The following is a 12,959-nucleotide window of genomic DNA, read 5'->3' on the forward strand; positions in this document are numbered from 1 at the left end:
CTGCAGACCCTCAGCTATAAATAGAGACTGCTACTTCAGTTCAGGGGGTCTGAATTTTAGCTAACGAAGTGCTGCCAATTTCATTCTTCAAGCATTGTTTATTTTTCTGCCTTTCATTTAATTGCTTTCTTTTACTCACAACAATTTCTGCACCGGAAATTGTTGTGAACCTTTTATAGATCTAGCCTTATGTTAGATTTATTTTTACATTCCTTGCCTTTAATTTTAAGCTTAATCATTTCTGAAGAACGATCTAGCCAACCTGTGGTGGAAGTTCGAGTACTTCAAGATTCAATTTCATTTCAGATTAATTTTATTCAGTTTTATTATTTACCACCTTAATTTATATTATTATTGCATGATATATTGTATGCCATTTAACATGCCTTTTATTATGAACCAAATGAATTTATGCATGTTTAACCGTATTAATATGTTTGGCTAATTAATTAAGATATCGGTATGCAGAGTAAGTTAACCTTGGGATCCGAAATAAATTGGCTTAATTATGTTTTATTAAATATCACTTGTTTTTGGTTTGTATGTCTAATTTAATTAGTAAGTCTTAAAATCGATAGAGTGAAAGTTTGAGGTTTTAAAACAGTCAAAGGTTAAAATCAATAGAGCGAAAGTTTGAGGTTCTTAACTGGATAGTAGACATAGGACATTAGTTTTAAGGATGGCAAAAGCGTATTAAAACTAATTAGAACTTATTTATTTTTAAAAAGTGTTTTTAAACCCGACGCGGGATGGCGAAAGCGTACGTTAGGGAATTCTAGCATGAACCGAGTCAACAGAGCGACCGTTTGAGACTAGGGGATTTAAATAGATAACGGATTCATAAAACAAGCATTTTATTAACTATGTTGTTTTCAAAGAGCTTTTCAAAATCTAATGGGATGACGAGAGCGTACATTACGAGTTAGGATAAGTAGTCTAAATCAACAGAGCGAGTGTTTGAGAGGAAGAATTTTAATCAATAGAATTAATAAAGATTTTTAATCGAATTAATACATTAGCCAATGGACCTTCGGATCACCTAAGTTAAACGAAATACCTACTGATATCCACCTATTATTATATTTCTTAGAATTTACAACCACATTCCCTTTAGAAACAATCAAAATACTAGTAGCCTTAGCTTTACATAGTAACCTTAGATAACGGTAGATCGATTCATAGTCTCTGTGGATTTGATATCTTTTAAAACTACACGACACGACTGTGCACTTGCAGTCATCAGATTTATAGACACGTAAAGTCGCAATCAAGGTTTTGGCGCTGTTGTCGGGGACTATTTAAGTCGATATCGTAACTCGATGTTACACCGTAGAGACTAGGGCAAATTCTTTCCTTTCTTTTTGAATGATTGTATGCCAAATACTCATTCACAAGGAGGAGATTTAATACAACGAATTAACGAGATTGAACGTTTTATTAACGTCAAACGTCGAGCTCGCAATCTTCCCGAAGTAGCACCAATTCTGATTAATCAGGAATTGATCTTTACTGATCAAATCAATTAAATCACCCCGAAGTTAGAGATGGCTGCTATTCATCCTCTTAGAGACTATGCCGCTCCTTCACGAGCTAAACCGCACTCAAGTATCGTTCCGCCTTCGATTGAGGCAAACAATTTCGAACTGAAACCTTCATTGGTACAAGCTGTCCAACAGAACCAATTCTCTGGAAGCCCTACAGACGATCCTAATATCCATTTATCCGTGTTCGTGCAATATGCCGACACTGTCAAAGCTAACAACGTTAGTTCCGAAGCTATTCGATTACACCTTTTTCCTTTCTCCTTGAGATATAGAGCTAGAGCATGGCTTCAATCCTTGCCGTCTAATTCCATAACTACATGGGACGAACTGAAGAGAGTATTCTTAGCTAGATATTTTCCGCCTAGCAAAACTGCTATGCTAAGAGGTCAAATCAACGGATTTACCCAATAAGATAACAAATCACTCTTCGAAGCTTGGGAACGATACAAGGACATGCTTAGACTATTCCCTCATCATGGACTTGAACCATGGCTGATAATCCATACTTTCTTTGGTGGTCTACTTTATAACACTAAAATGACTATAGATGCCGCTGCTGGCGGAGCTCTAATGGACAAACCCCATGATGAAGCATACAACCTCATTGAAAACATGGCACAAAACCATTACCAATGGGGAGGAGAACGAGCTGCTCTAGAGAAAACTCAAACCAAAGGAGGAATGTACGAAGTAAGTGGTATAGACCGCGTTAACGCTAAAGTAGAAGCTTTAACTCAAAAGATCAAGAACTTGACCATCACTCCTTCAGCCACCGCGGCTGTTGTAGCACCTAACTGCGAGATTTGTGGATTGACTGGACATGTCATTGTCGAATTTCAACTCTTGACTAGTATTCCATCTGATCAAGTAAATTACGCTCAAGGAAACCCTTACTCTAACACGTATAACCTTGGATGGAAGAACCATCCAAACTTTTCGTATAAGAACAACAACGCGTTATACGTGCTTGGACAAGCACCTATTGTCCCATCTGGCTATCAAAAAGCGTCTGTAGCTGCTCAAAACACCCCTAGGAAGTCAAATCTAGAAATCATGATGGAAAACTTCATAGCTTCCCAACAACAGACCAACAAAGACTTCCTAAATCAAAATATTCATAATAGTGAGCAACTAAAACAACTATCAAACAAAGTAGATGCTTTAGCTACACATAACAAGATGTTAGAAACACAAATCTCACAAGTAGCTCAACAACAAGCACCTACTGCTGCCCCTGATGGCACATTTCCTGCTCAACCATAACCTAATCCTAAAGGACATGCGAACGCGATTACACTCCGAAGCGGAACGAATTACGATGGACCTATCGATCCTAAAAATCAAAACGCACCCATGTCACAACAAGAGCCAATGGAAACCAAAAGGACATCGAATGATGATAAAACTGCTAAAACTAATAAAAATAACTCTGAAGAAGAACCTGAAAAGGAGAAACCTTACGTTCCACCACCACTATATAAGCCACCAATTCCTTACCCTTAGAGATTAGCTAAATCTAAAACCGAAACGCAATTTTAAAAGTTTGTAGAACTTCTGAAACAATTAAACATAACCATACTGTCATACCCTAATTTTTGACCCCCCTGAGATGACATATCTTCAGGATTTTCATCAGGTCAAAACAAGTACCCAGAGCAGTCACTTCTTCATCTGGCATTTAATCAAGGATGTTCAAAGACAAGAAAACTCAGGCAAAGGATCAATCAATAGAAGGATTGGTCTCTAACACAATCATAGGACTCAAAAGATTCACTTTTATATTCACCTATGATTGATTAGATACCCAGTCATCTGAGTACAGGTTTACTCAGGTCACCAGACTAGGGTTTTTGAGCCTATCAATGACTGAAATCAGGGATCACCTTTGGGAAACCCTAAAAAGCTCCAGGACATCTATTAAATACTTCAATCATCTTCAAATGATCCATACAATAATATCCACTGGACATCACACCTCAATTCAAGATCCACAGTCACCAATTTCATCTGGTCGACAGTTAGGGTTTTTAACCTAATTCATCTGGATAGTTGACTTTTAATCAGGGCATGGATCCAAAACTCAAGACAATATTCAAGAACCTCTACTACCTCAATATAATCCATTTACATCAATCATTTGAGGAGAATATCTTAATTCCACACAAAAGTCCAAAATCTCACTTTATTTGGAAAAAGTCAACTGTACGGGATCACCTTTGACTTTTAAGGTTTTTGGTCAAACCATGACTTTCAAAGATCAATATCATCAATATATGGATATTAAAGTCATTTTACCAAAGAAATTCAAAGAGATTCATCAAGGAGCAAAAAGTCGGGAATTAGGATTTTTGAGGGCATTGTGGGAACTCAAAATTTCACCCACACAACTCAAAATACTTCCAACATGAAAGTTGTAGATCTTGCAAAATAAAACAATATCTTACAATGGAATTTTTTTCCAAAAGATCAACCATTTAAGAGATTTGGAATTTTGAATCTTTAGGTTATAAAAACTTAGAAAATTTTCTAAGTGTTTTTAACCTAGTTTTCATCCAACTTTGGGCTCATTTTTCACAATTTTCCCAAATAATTCGGAAGGAACCATAAACTAATGATTTGAAGTAGATGTTTAGGGATTTCCAAATTGTGCTCAACCTTCTCCAAATTCATTTTGAGCTAGGAGTTATGCTTGTTCAAAGTTGGCCTCATGGAGTGAAATTATAGGTCATGCCAAGTTTTGAAACTTGCAATTTTATGCAATTGCCTACACCAATTGATACCTCTAAACTTCAGAAACATCATAGAGGATAGGAGAGGATCAAATACATCATTGCAAAGAGATTGAAGAATATTCAAAAATTCAATGCCATGTGATTAAGTAATCATTACCAAATGGAATATTGGTGAATCATCAAGGAATCTTCTTCTAAGCCAATTAGAACTCTCCTCTGCATCAAAATTGTCCCCTAGGATCATACAAGATCAATGGTTGGGGAAGCTAGCTCGAAAATGCATCATTGCATTTGTGATATTTTCAAAATTGCTTCATGGCTAAGAAACCAAACTCACTTCACTAAGCAAGCTTACTAAGTTCAATTGCTCTAAATCAATTGCCTATAAATAGAGGGCTCTTTCTCATTCAGAAAACACACCAAAGCAACAGAATTCTTGCTTTCTCTCTTCTTTCTTCATACTTAAGGTTTTCAAAGGTTCTTTGGCAAGAAGACTCGGATTCTTCAAACCAGAGCTCTTCCTTTGGAATTAAGTTTTCAAACACCTTAGGGGAGTCATTTAGAGGTGATCCAGACCTCTGAAACACTTTTGTGCGTGGGGGATCATCATCTTCACCTCTCACTTGGAGCTGTTGCAGTTGGGGTCGAGCAAGAGGTTCTAGGTACTTTCAGTCCAAGTTATGCATCTCAACACCTTCCAGGAGGATCACTGAAGCTATCTGGATCGTTGCAACAACTCTGCAACACACTTTGATCAGAGCCAAATCTTCATTTTTTAGGTAAGTTTCAAAAGCTTCAAACTCTATGATTCACGCATGATAAATTTAAAATGAAGCTACCAGTTGGTTTCTGCACCTTCATAGATCATTAGCCCTCAATCAATTGCATCAAATCATTCATATATAGCATTTCATGTTTAATTTCAGTTTTAGGGTTCTTAGTGTTCATGCTTGCGAATTTTATGTTACACTTAGAATAAATAAAATTAAAGGATACTATCATGATCCTCGTCCAAAAACGAGAAAAATCCATCTTTACATCTTTGGATTTGGTTGAGAATTGAGAGAGATACGATTTCCAGAAATTCAAAAGCTTGAGGTTGAAGATGAAGATGGTGGCGCCATTTTTCAAATTTCCTAGGTTTTAGTTTATTATATTTTGAATGGTATTCGTTTTATAAATGAATTCATCGTTTGCCCTAGTGGCCTCACATGCGCTCTTAGTCTCCTCATGCCTCAAGTCTAGGGTTCGAATCCCCCTCGCCCCAGACTTTTTGATTCTTTTATTTTTCAATGATTTATCACTTGTTTTGAAACATAACCAAATGGGTGAGTGTTATAATACCCAAGCGCGCGTTGGCTCAGTGGTGTTATTTTGAGCTGGTGACTTAGAGGGCGTGTGTTCAAACCTTGGAGGAGACAAACCCAATTTTTTACCACTATTTTTATTTGTTTTATTCACAAACTTCACACAATTATTTAACCTATCAAATAAATCCATTTTCACCTCATTTTTCACACACTTGTTATTTATATATCTATTTTGTGAATAATAAAAAAAATCATAAAAATATTATTTATTTCATATATTTTTATTAGGTTTAAAATAGTATGTTTTAAGTGTTTTCTTAAATACTTTAAATATATATACCCATTTTGTTTTAACCTAATTATTTTGTGAATAATTTTATGATAAAACCCTAATTATTTAGGTCTTAATTAGGTATAGATCTTTATCTTTACATTAATTAAGTTGACTTTTTGTCAATTTTCAAAACTGTTTTCAATCTCTGATTAAACAGATGATTAAGGTTTTTAAACAACAAAACCTTATATCATTCCAATCTTCTTCCAACTTAGTTTCAAACAGTAAATAAATCTTTTGGGCCTCTAATAGAGTGTAAGTCCCAACCCCCCTCTTTATTTTTAATCAACTGTTTTTACAACAGTAATCATTCAAAATTGCAAATCATTTTCAACTGTTTTTATAGCCAGTACTATAAAGTACTGGGCCTCTATTAGAGTGTAAGACCCAACACCTTCTTTCTTTTTATAGTTTGTTTTCAAAAAACAGTATTTTCAAAATCTCCTTTTTGTTTTCAAAACATTCTTCTGGTATTTGAAGGGCATTATTCCCGGTGAAACTCTTCAGATACCTATGTGACCTTTGTCCATCTTCACTTCTTATGTTTTCAAACCCCTTAACTGTTTATAATAAATATTCAACTGTTATCAACAAAACAACAAAAATTACTGGTAAGGCTTTTTACATACTTCTTCAAAGGCCTCCACTCCATCCAGGTTAGGCTTTACAAGCTTTCAATTTACAGTCTTTGTTTAAATTACAGTCAAATATAAACTGTACATATATTTGTTTAGAACTACGTCTGAGTATAAACCTTAAGACAATTAAACTATATATATATATTATAGGAATATGGCCTAGGATTGAGAATGTCTTCCCGGTGAAGGCTCTTTCCTAATTAGAGATCTGTAGTTCAAACCCCCAAAATGAATTATTCCCGGTGAAACATCTTGGTAAAAGCCTTAGAACCCAAAATAGGACACATCCACCCAAAGAGGAATTATTCCCGGTGAAACCTCTTACCCATTTGCTTAGAGCCAAAATAAATTCAAAACTACGTAGCTTTCTCTTGTGCTATAACAAGGACCCTCGATTAGCCTCTTCTTGGGCTTTGTACAAGGACCCACAGGCTTCTTAAAATCATTTACAGCTTCCTCTTGAGCTTGTATACAAGGACCCATCAGGTTTCTTATAAACATAGGAATAGGTCTTTAGTCACCTTTTAACATACCCTGGTGAGTTTCTTCCAATTTAAACCAAACTTTAAACAAGCTAAGATTGTCTTAATCGCATATTAAGTACAATTTTTGGAATGAGAGACATGGACAGTCTCTGTCACCCTTATCTTCATCAATTTTCCTTAGCAGAGTCTAGGATCCATATTTGCTCATCACCAGCAAAAGTCAGCCTTAATCTTGGGCTTTAAAACAAGAGATCTCCACTAGATAATCTTTCTGCCATTCATTTTAACAAAAATCCCTGGAAAGGGTTAGCCTTCACACATTCCTTCATTTTAACAAAAATCCCTGGAAAGGGTTAGCCTCCACACATTCCTTCGTTTTAACAAAAACCCCTGGAAAGGGTCAGCCTCCAAAATCACTCCTTCAAATTCAAAGACTCATTCCTTTAAAAGATAACTTCCCCAAAAAGAGTCAGCCGCAATTCTGGGTTTTGTACAGAACACCAAAAAATCCTTAGTTTAAATTCTCCCCAGTAGAGTTATCATTTCAATAAGTCAATAAATCAATCAAAAAGCATAAAGCTTGGGCCTCATGCAAGCCAGCTAAAGTCAAATCTTTTGTACAGTAGATAGACATAGCTTATCTCTATAGAGAGATATTTTTACTACTCTACCACATTCAAACAAACAAACATTACACTTCATTTTAATTTCAATCAAGTCTCCCATTTAGGATTTTGAAAGACATGAGCTGGCAGTAAAACCCAGACATGTGATTAACTTTCCCTAATTTGGACGAGCATCTTTCTTTCATTTAAGAGATACTAGCATACTTGCAAACACACAAGTAAGGTAACTCTCTTAATGAAATGAATTCAGTTATTCTGTCACTCTTTTTAATGTTTGTGGTGGAATAGTATAAATACCTCTCTATAAAGATGACTTCATGTCTCTTTACTGTAAACAGAGATTTAATTCAAGCTTCAACCTTGAGCTTCAAGCAAGGCACCCAAAAATAATTAATAATTAATTAGTTCCCCGAACTACATTAAGCTCTGACTTCCATTAGGGATATGTAGGCATGAGGTTCACAAGGAATCTCAGCGAGCTAATAAAATACAAAAAATAGTCAGTTTGTCTATCTGTCTGTCTGTCTTTTTAAATCAATTCAACTCTCTCTCCTAACACAAAGGAGAAACTTTCCCAATCATTAGCAGTAAACACAATCACAATGACACAGAGAAGGTTCCTGTAGAGTACTACAGATTGTAGGGTGCTTAAACACTTCCCTATGTATAACCGACCCCTCGGACTCCAGAATTTCTAGTCTAGGTGAATCCCCACACTTAGCAAACTCCTAGGGTTTAGTTGAGATCTCTTTTCCCTTTTCCTATTCGTAGGACAATAAGAAAGTTCGTGTGATATCGTAGGAAGAACTGAAATAAAATTCATCCCACCACCAGCGCATTCTCCTTCCAAATTTCACGTGAAGGGTCTAGCGTGTCGTCCTCCCAAGTGAAACGGGGAGGTAAAAATGGCGACTCTGCTGGGGATATCAGTGTTAAAAACCTTGGTTTTTCATCCAAACCAATGGTTGACCTGTTGCTGGTCCACCCCAAATGAGGAATTAGGGATGCCAAATTCCCCCTCAAACAAGAGAGGTCATGCCTAACCTCTATGTCATTTCATGTGTTTGCTGCATATTATATTTGTTTATTTTGTTTATTCTGTATCGGGAAAGGGCTTGATTCCCATTTGTGGTGAGAAATCCTTTACTCGGATTTGAGTGCAACATAAGATAGGATGGAGGATGTCTTCCCGGTGAAGACCCTCTAATCTTGGTTTCCAAGTCTACTCTTGGGATTTGCCTGGCTGGTTGTGATTAACTGCGCCACTGCATTCTGAGACTGATTTGTACCAGGAGGACCTAGAAACACATTAACCCCACTTAAAGCCTTTTTTAGGACGTAGAGCGGTGATTACGAAAGTAATTGTCACGCAGATACTACACTCAGAGAAAACTCTCTTATAGATACCAATCAACGTATCTTTAAGGTTGAGAAAAAACTCTGAGACCCCTAGAACCCGTTCTACAGGTACAAAAATCCTTATCCTTAGTTTACCATTGGGGCGAGGTTTGCGTTTTGACTTCATGACCACTATACCCTTCAACGCCATGTTTGTTTAAAACTCTTGTGTGTGCATTCATGCATTCATGCATCATTCATTAATAACAACTAAAAACAAAAGAGTCTTTTTCGAGTCGTTTTTCAAGGAAACTAAATAACGAACGTTTTAAACTTCATATAAAGAGAGAAACGGAGAAAGGACTTAAGGATCTATACCATGGATTACGGAAGAAAGAGAGCTAGGAAATACACCTTCAAGATTCCCCAGGTCGAGGAACTGGGAAAGCTCGGAAAACTGATGGTTAACCCCCAGGCTTTCAAGGAGAAGTATGGAAAACTTCTGCCTTTGCTCAATACCAACATTGTGGATGGGATCCTTCCCACTTTGGTACAGTTTTACGACCCAACGTATCACTGCTTCACCTTTCCAGATTATCAGCTCATGCCTACGTTGGAGGAGTACTCTCGTCTGATTGGAATACCCGTGTACGCGCAAGATCTGTACTCCGGTTTAGAAAAGAATCCTGACGACATTATCATTGCTGCAACTACTCCTTTGAACGTAGTTGACATCAGAACTCATATGGTGAGTAGAGGAGGAATTCAAGGATTGCCCTCCAAATTCCTGTTTGATCAAGCTTGGTACTTCGTCAGTATCCAAGATATGAGCGCTTTTGAGGAAATCTTGGCTTTGCTTATCTACGGATTGTTTTTGTTCCCTAACATTAACGATTTCGTCGACATCAACGCAATTAAGATCTTCTTAATTGGAAATCCAGTTCAAACCTTGCTTGCGGATGCTTATCACTCTGTGCATTCAAGAAACCTGCAGCGAGGAGGATTAATCACATGCTGCGTACCGTTGTTATACGAATGGTTCGTTTCGGACCTGCCGAAGTCTAGCACTTTCTGAAGCATGAGGGATGGCCTTTACTGGTCACAGAAAATCACGTCCCTCACTCATACGGACATTGAGTGGTGTAGTCCTGACAACGACGAAACCAAGATTTTCTTCAGTTGTGGAAATTTTCCCAACATACCCCTTATTTGAACTAAGGGAGGAATCAGTTACAATCCAACTTTAGCCCGTCGTCAATACGGTTATCCCATGAAAAATATACCAAGTAACATCCAATTGGAGGGTCTGTTCTTCAAAAACATCGACGATCATGGCAACATGCTGAAGAAGGAAATTGTCCAAGCCTGGCGTCTTGTTCACAGCAAAGGGAGAAGATTGTTAGGAAAACATCTTTGTATCTCCCTGGATCCTTACCTTCAATGGGTACGCGTCAGAGCATTCAAGCTCAGGATGCCATATCAACATCAAGAACCTATTCCCCTAAGGGAACCAATTTACCTTTTCTCAACCGATGTTGAAAAATTACAAGCGGCATTAAACAAGGTATGCCAAGAAAGGAATGCTTGGAGGAACAAGTATCGAATTGTCAACACGGAAAATGTTGAAATTCAGAACATCCTAAGAAGGAAGGATGAGTTACTTGAAGTACTCGATCGACAAGTGACACAATCATCACTTTCTCATCATATCCCTCCTGCTTCCTGGATCATCGATCGGCTCACGTCAGAAAACGCTCAGCTCAAGAAACAGAAGAAGATGTTAGAACGTGAAGTCGGCTCTTCATCAAAATTTTAGAGTCCTTTCTCTCAGTTTCTCTGTATTTCCCTTTTCTAAGTGTGTAAAAACGGCGTTTTCGCTTAATTAATAAAAGTTTGATGTTTCATAATGTAATTATGGTGTTTCCTTGAAAAATATTAACTTAATTGCATATCATACATCGCTTTAGTTGTACGCACTGACACGAGAATTGTCGCGGATCTAATAGTCACTTTCCTTTCAAGCTGTCTCATCCATACAACACTCGTTCAAGTCGCAAGAAAAGAATGGAAGACTTTGAGAAAGAGAATGAAGAACTCAGATAAGAGATTAATACTCTCAAAGGTACTGTTGAAAGACTCAATAGTATGGTAGAAGCCCGGGTAGTTGCGCAGAATCGACCAACGCCAGAAGAACCACAAAGGACTGTGGTTTCCGAGATTGTTTCTACTCCCATTCCTCAGTATACCATGCCGCCTAATCGACCTTGGGGCATGTCGTATAACTTTATTCCAAAAGGGTACGTACCTCCAGCTTCTGAAGCTCCAAAAGTCACCATCGATATGCGTCCACGTGAGGGTTACAAACCTCTGGAAATTGAAGTTCCAAGAGCAACGACAATGGGTTTCGCACAACAAAATGCTGAGATTCCAAGATCTGCTGTCATGGCTTCTCCACGACCGATTATGCATACTTTTCCTCCACCGGGAGGACAAGTATATCATCACGCTCCAAGTGAGGACGTTGGCGTGTATGAAAGATTGGACGAGTTCCAAGAACAGTTTTTGCAAATGCAAAAGGAACTCAAGGCTCTTCGAGGACAATATCTATTTGGAAAGAATGCTGCAGACCTCTGTCTGGTTCCAAATGTTAAGATTCCTCACAAATTCAAAGTACCAGATTTCGAGAAGTACAAAGGGAATTCATGCCCACAAAGTAATCTCGTGATGTACGCCCAAAGGATGTCAACTCAGACTGATAATCAACAATTGCTCATTCATAATTTCCAAGACAGCCTGACTGGGGCTGCACTCAAATGGTACATGAACTTGGATAGTTCAGAGATTCGTACTTTTCGAGACCTCGGAGAGGCCTTCGTCAAACAGTATAAGTACAATCTTGATATGGCTCCCGACAGAGATCAACTCCGGGCCATGAATCAAAAGGATAGAGAAAGCTTAAAGGAATACGCTCAGAGATGGCGTGAAGTTGCTGCTCAAATTTGTCCACCACTTGAAGAGAAAGAAATGACAAAAATCTATCTCAAAACTTTGAGTCCATTTTACTACGGACGAATGGTTGCAAGTGCACCAAGTGACTTTACCGAGATGGTGTCATACCCCAATTTTTGACCTAAGATACCATCTCATATCATTTGCATATGCATCATTTGCATCTCTAACAAATTGCATAGCTTGTGTTTGCTACTTGTGACTCAGCAGGATTTAATCAAGAAATCACTCATCAGTACAAGTAACATTCAATTAGGGTTTTGTTCTCCCTTCATCTCAATGAATCATCTTCATCTAAAATCAACATTTGGTCCTCAAAGATTCACTTCAACAAGCTCAACAGCTTTAAATCGACTGAATTAGGGTTTTGACTGAAGACAACATACTCTTGACTTTTACTCAGAATTTGACATAATGACTTGGGAAATGGGATCAAGACATCAAGTGCATCATTTTGACCTAATTCATTGGTTCAAAACATCCCTCACCCAGAGATTGGTCAAACAAATCATCAAATTAGGGTTTTGAACTATCATGGACTGAAATCAGGGATCACATTTGGGAAACCCTAAAAATCCCCAGGGAGTCAATCAAAGGTTTCAATCATCTTCAAATAATCCCTATGAAAATATCCAATGGAAATTTCATCAAAGTTGCAAAGAAAATATCATGTTTAGTCCATTGTTGGAAAATTATTTCAAAAATGATTCAAGATCATGGATTCAAGGATTTTAATTCAAGATCATTTCAAATTCATGGTGCAAGAATATGTTTCAAGACTTGAAATTCAAAAGTTCACTACTTCAAGGATATTCCACCATTTCCTTTCAAAAGGGATCATTCAAATTTTCAACATTTACAAGGAATTCAAATTTCATTTAAGATCATTCAAGAATATTCAAATTTCATGTTTGAATAACAATTTCATTCAAATTCTAAGAGA

At 37.3% G+C, this 12,959-nt stretch overlaps 1 non-coding gene across 1 annotated transcript; it reads right to left on the minus strand.

The window, feature by feature from the left end:
* Nucleotides 1-1,919: 1,919 nt before the first annotated feature.
* On the minus strand, nucleotides 1,920-2,026 carry LOC131623227 (small nucleolar RNA R71). Its single transcript, XR_009290171.1, has one exon. It is a non-coding gene; the product is annotated as a small nucleolar RNA R71 (small nucleolar RNA).
* Nucleotides 2,027-12,959: the final 10,933 nt, after the last annotated feature.

Source organism: Vicia villosa, unplaced genomic scaffold (assembly GCF_029867415.1).
Source record: "Vicia villosa cultivar HV-30 ecotype Madison, WI unplaced genomic scaffold, Vvil1.0 ctg.000058F_1_1, whole genome shotgun sequence".
Taxonomy (NCBI): Eukaryota; Viridiplantae; Streptophyta; class Magnoliopsida; order Fabales; family Fabaceae; genus Vicia; species Vicia villosa.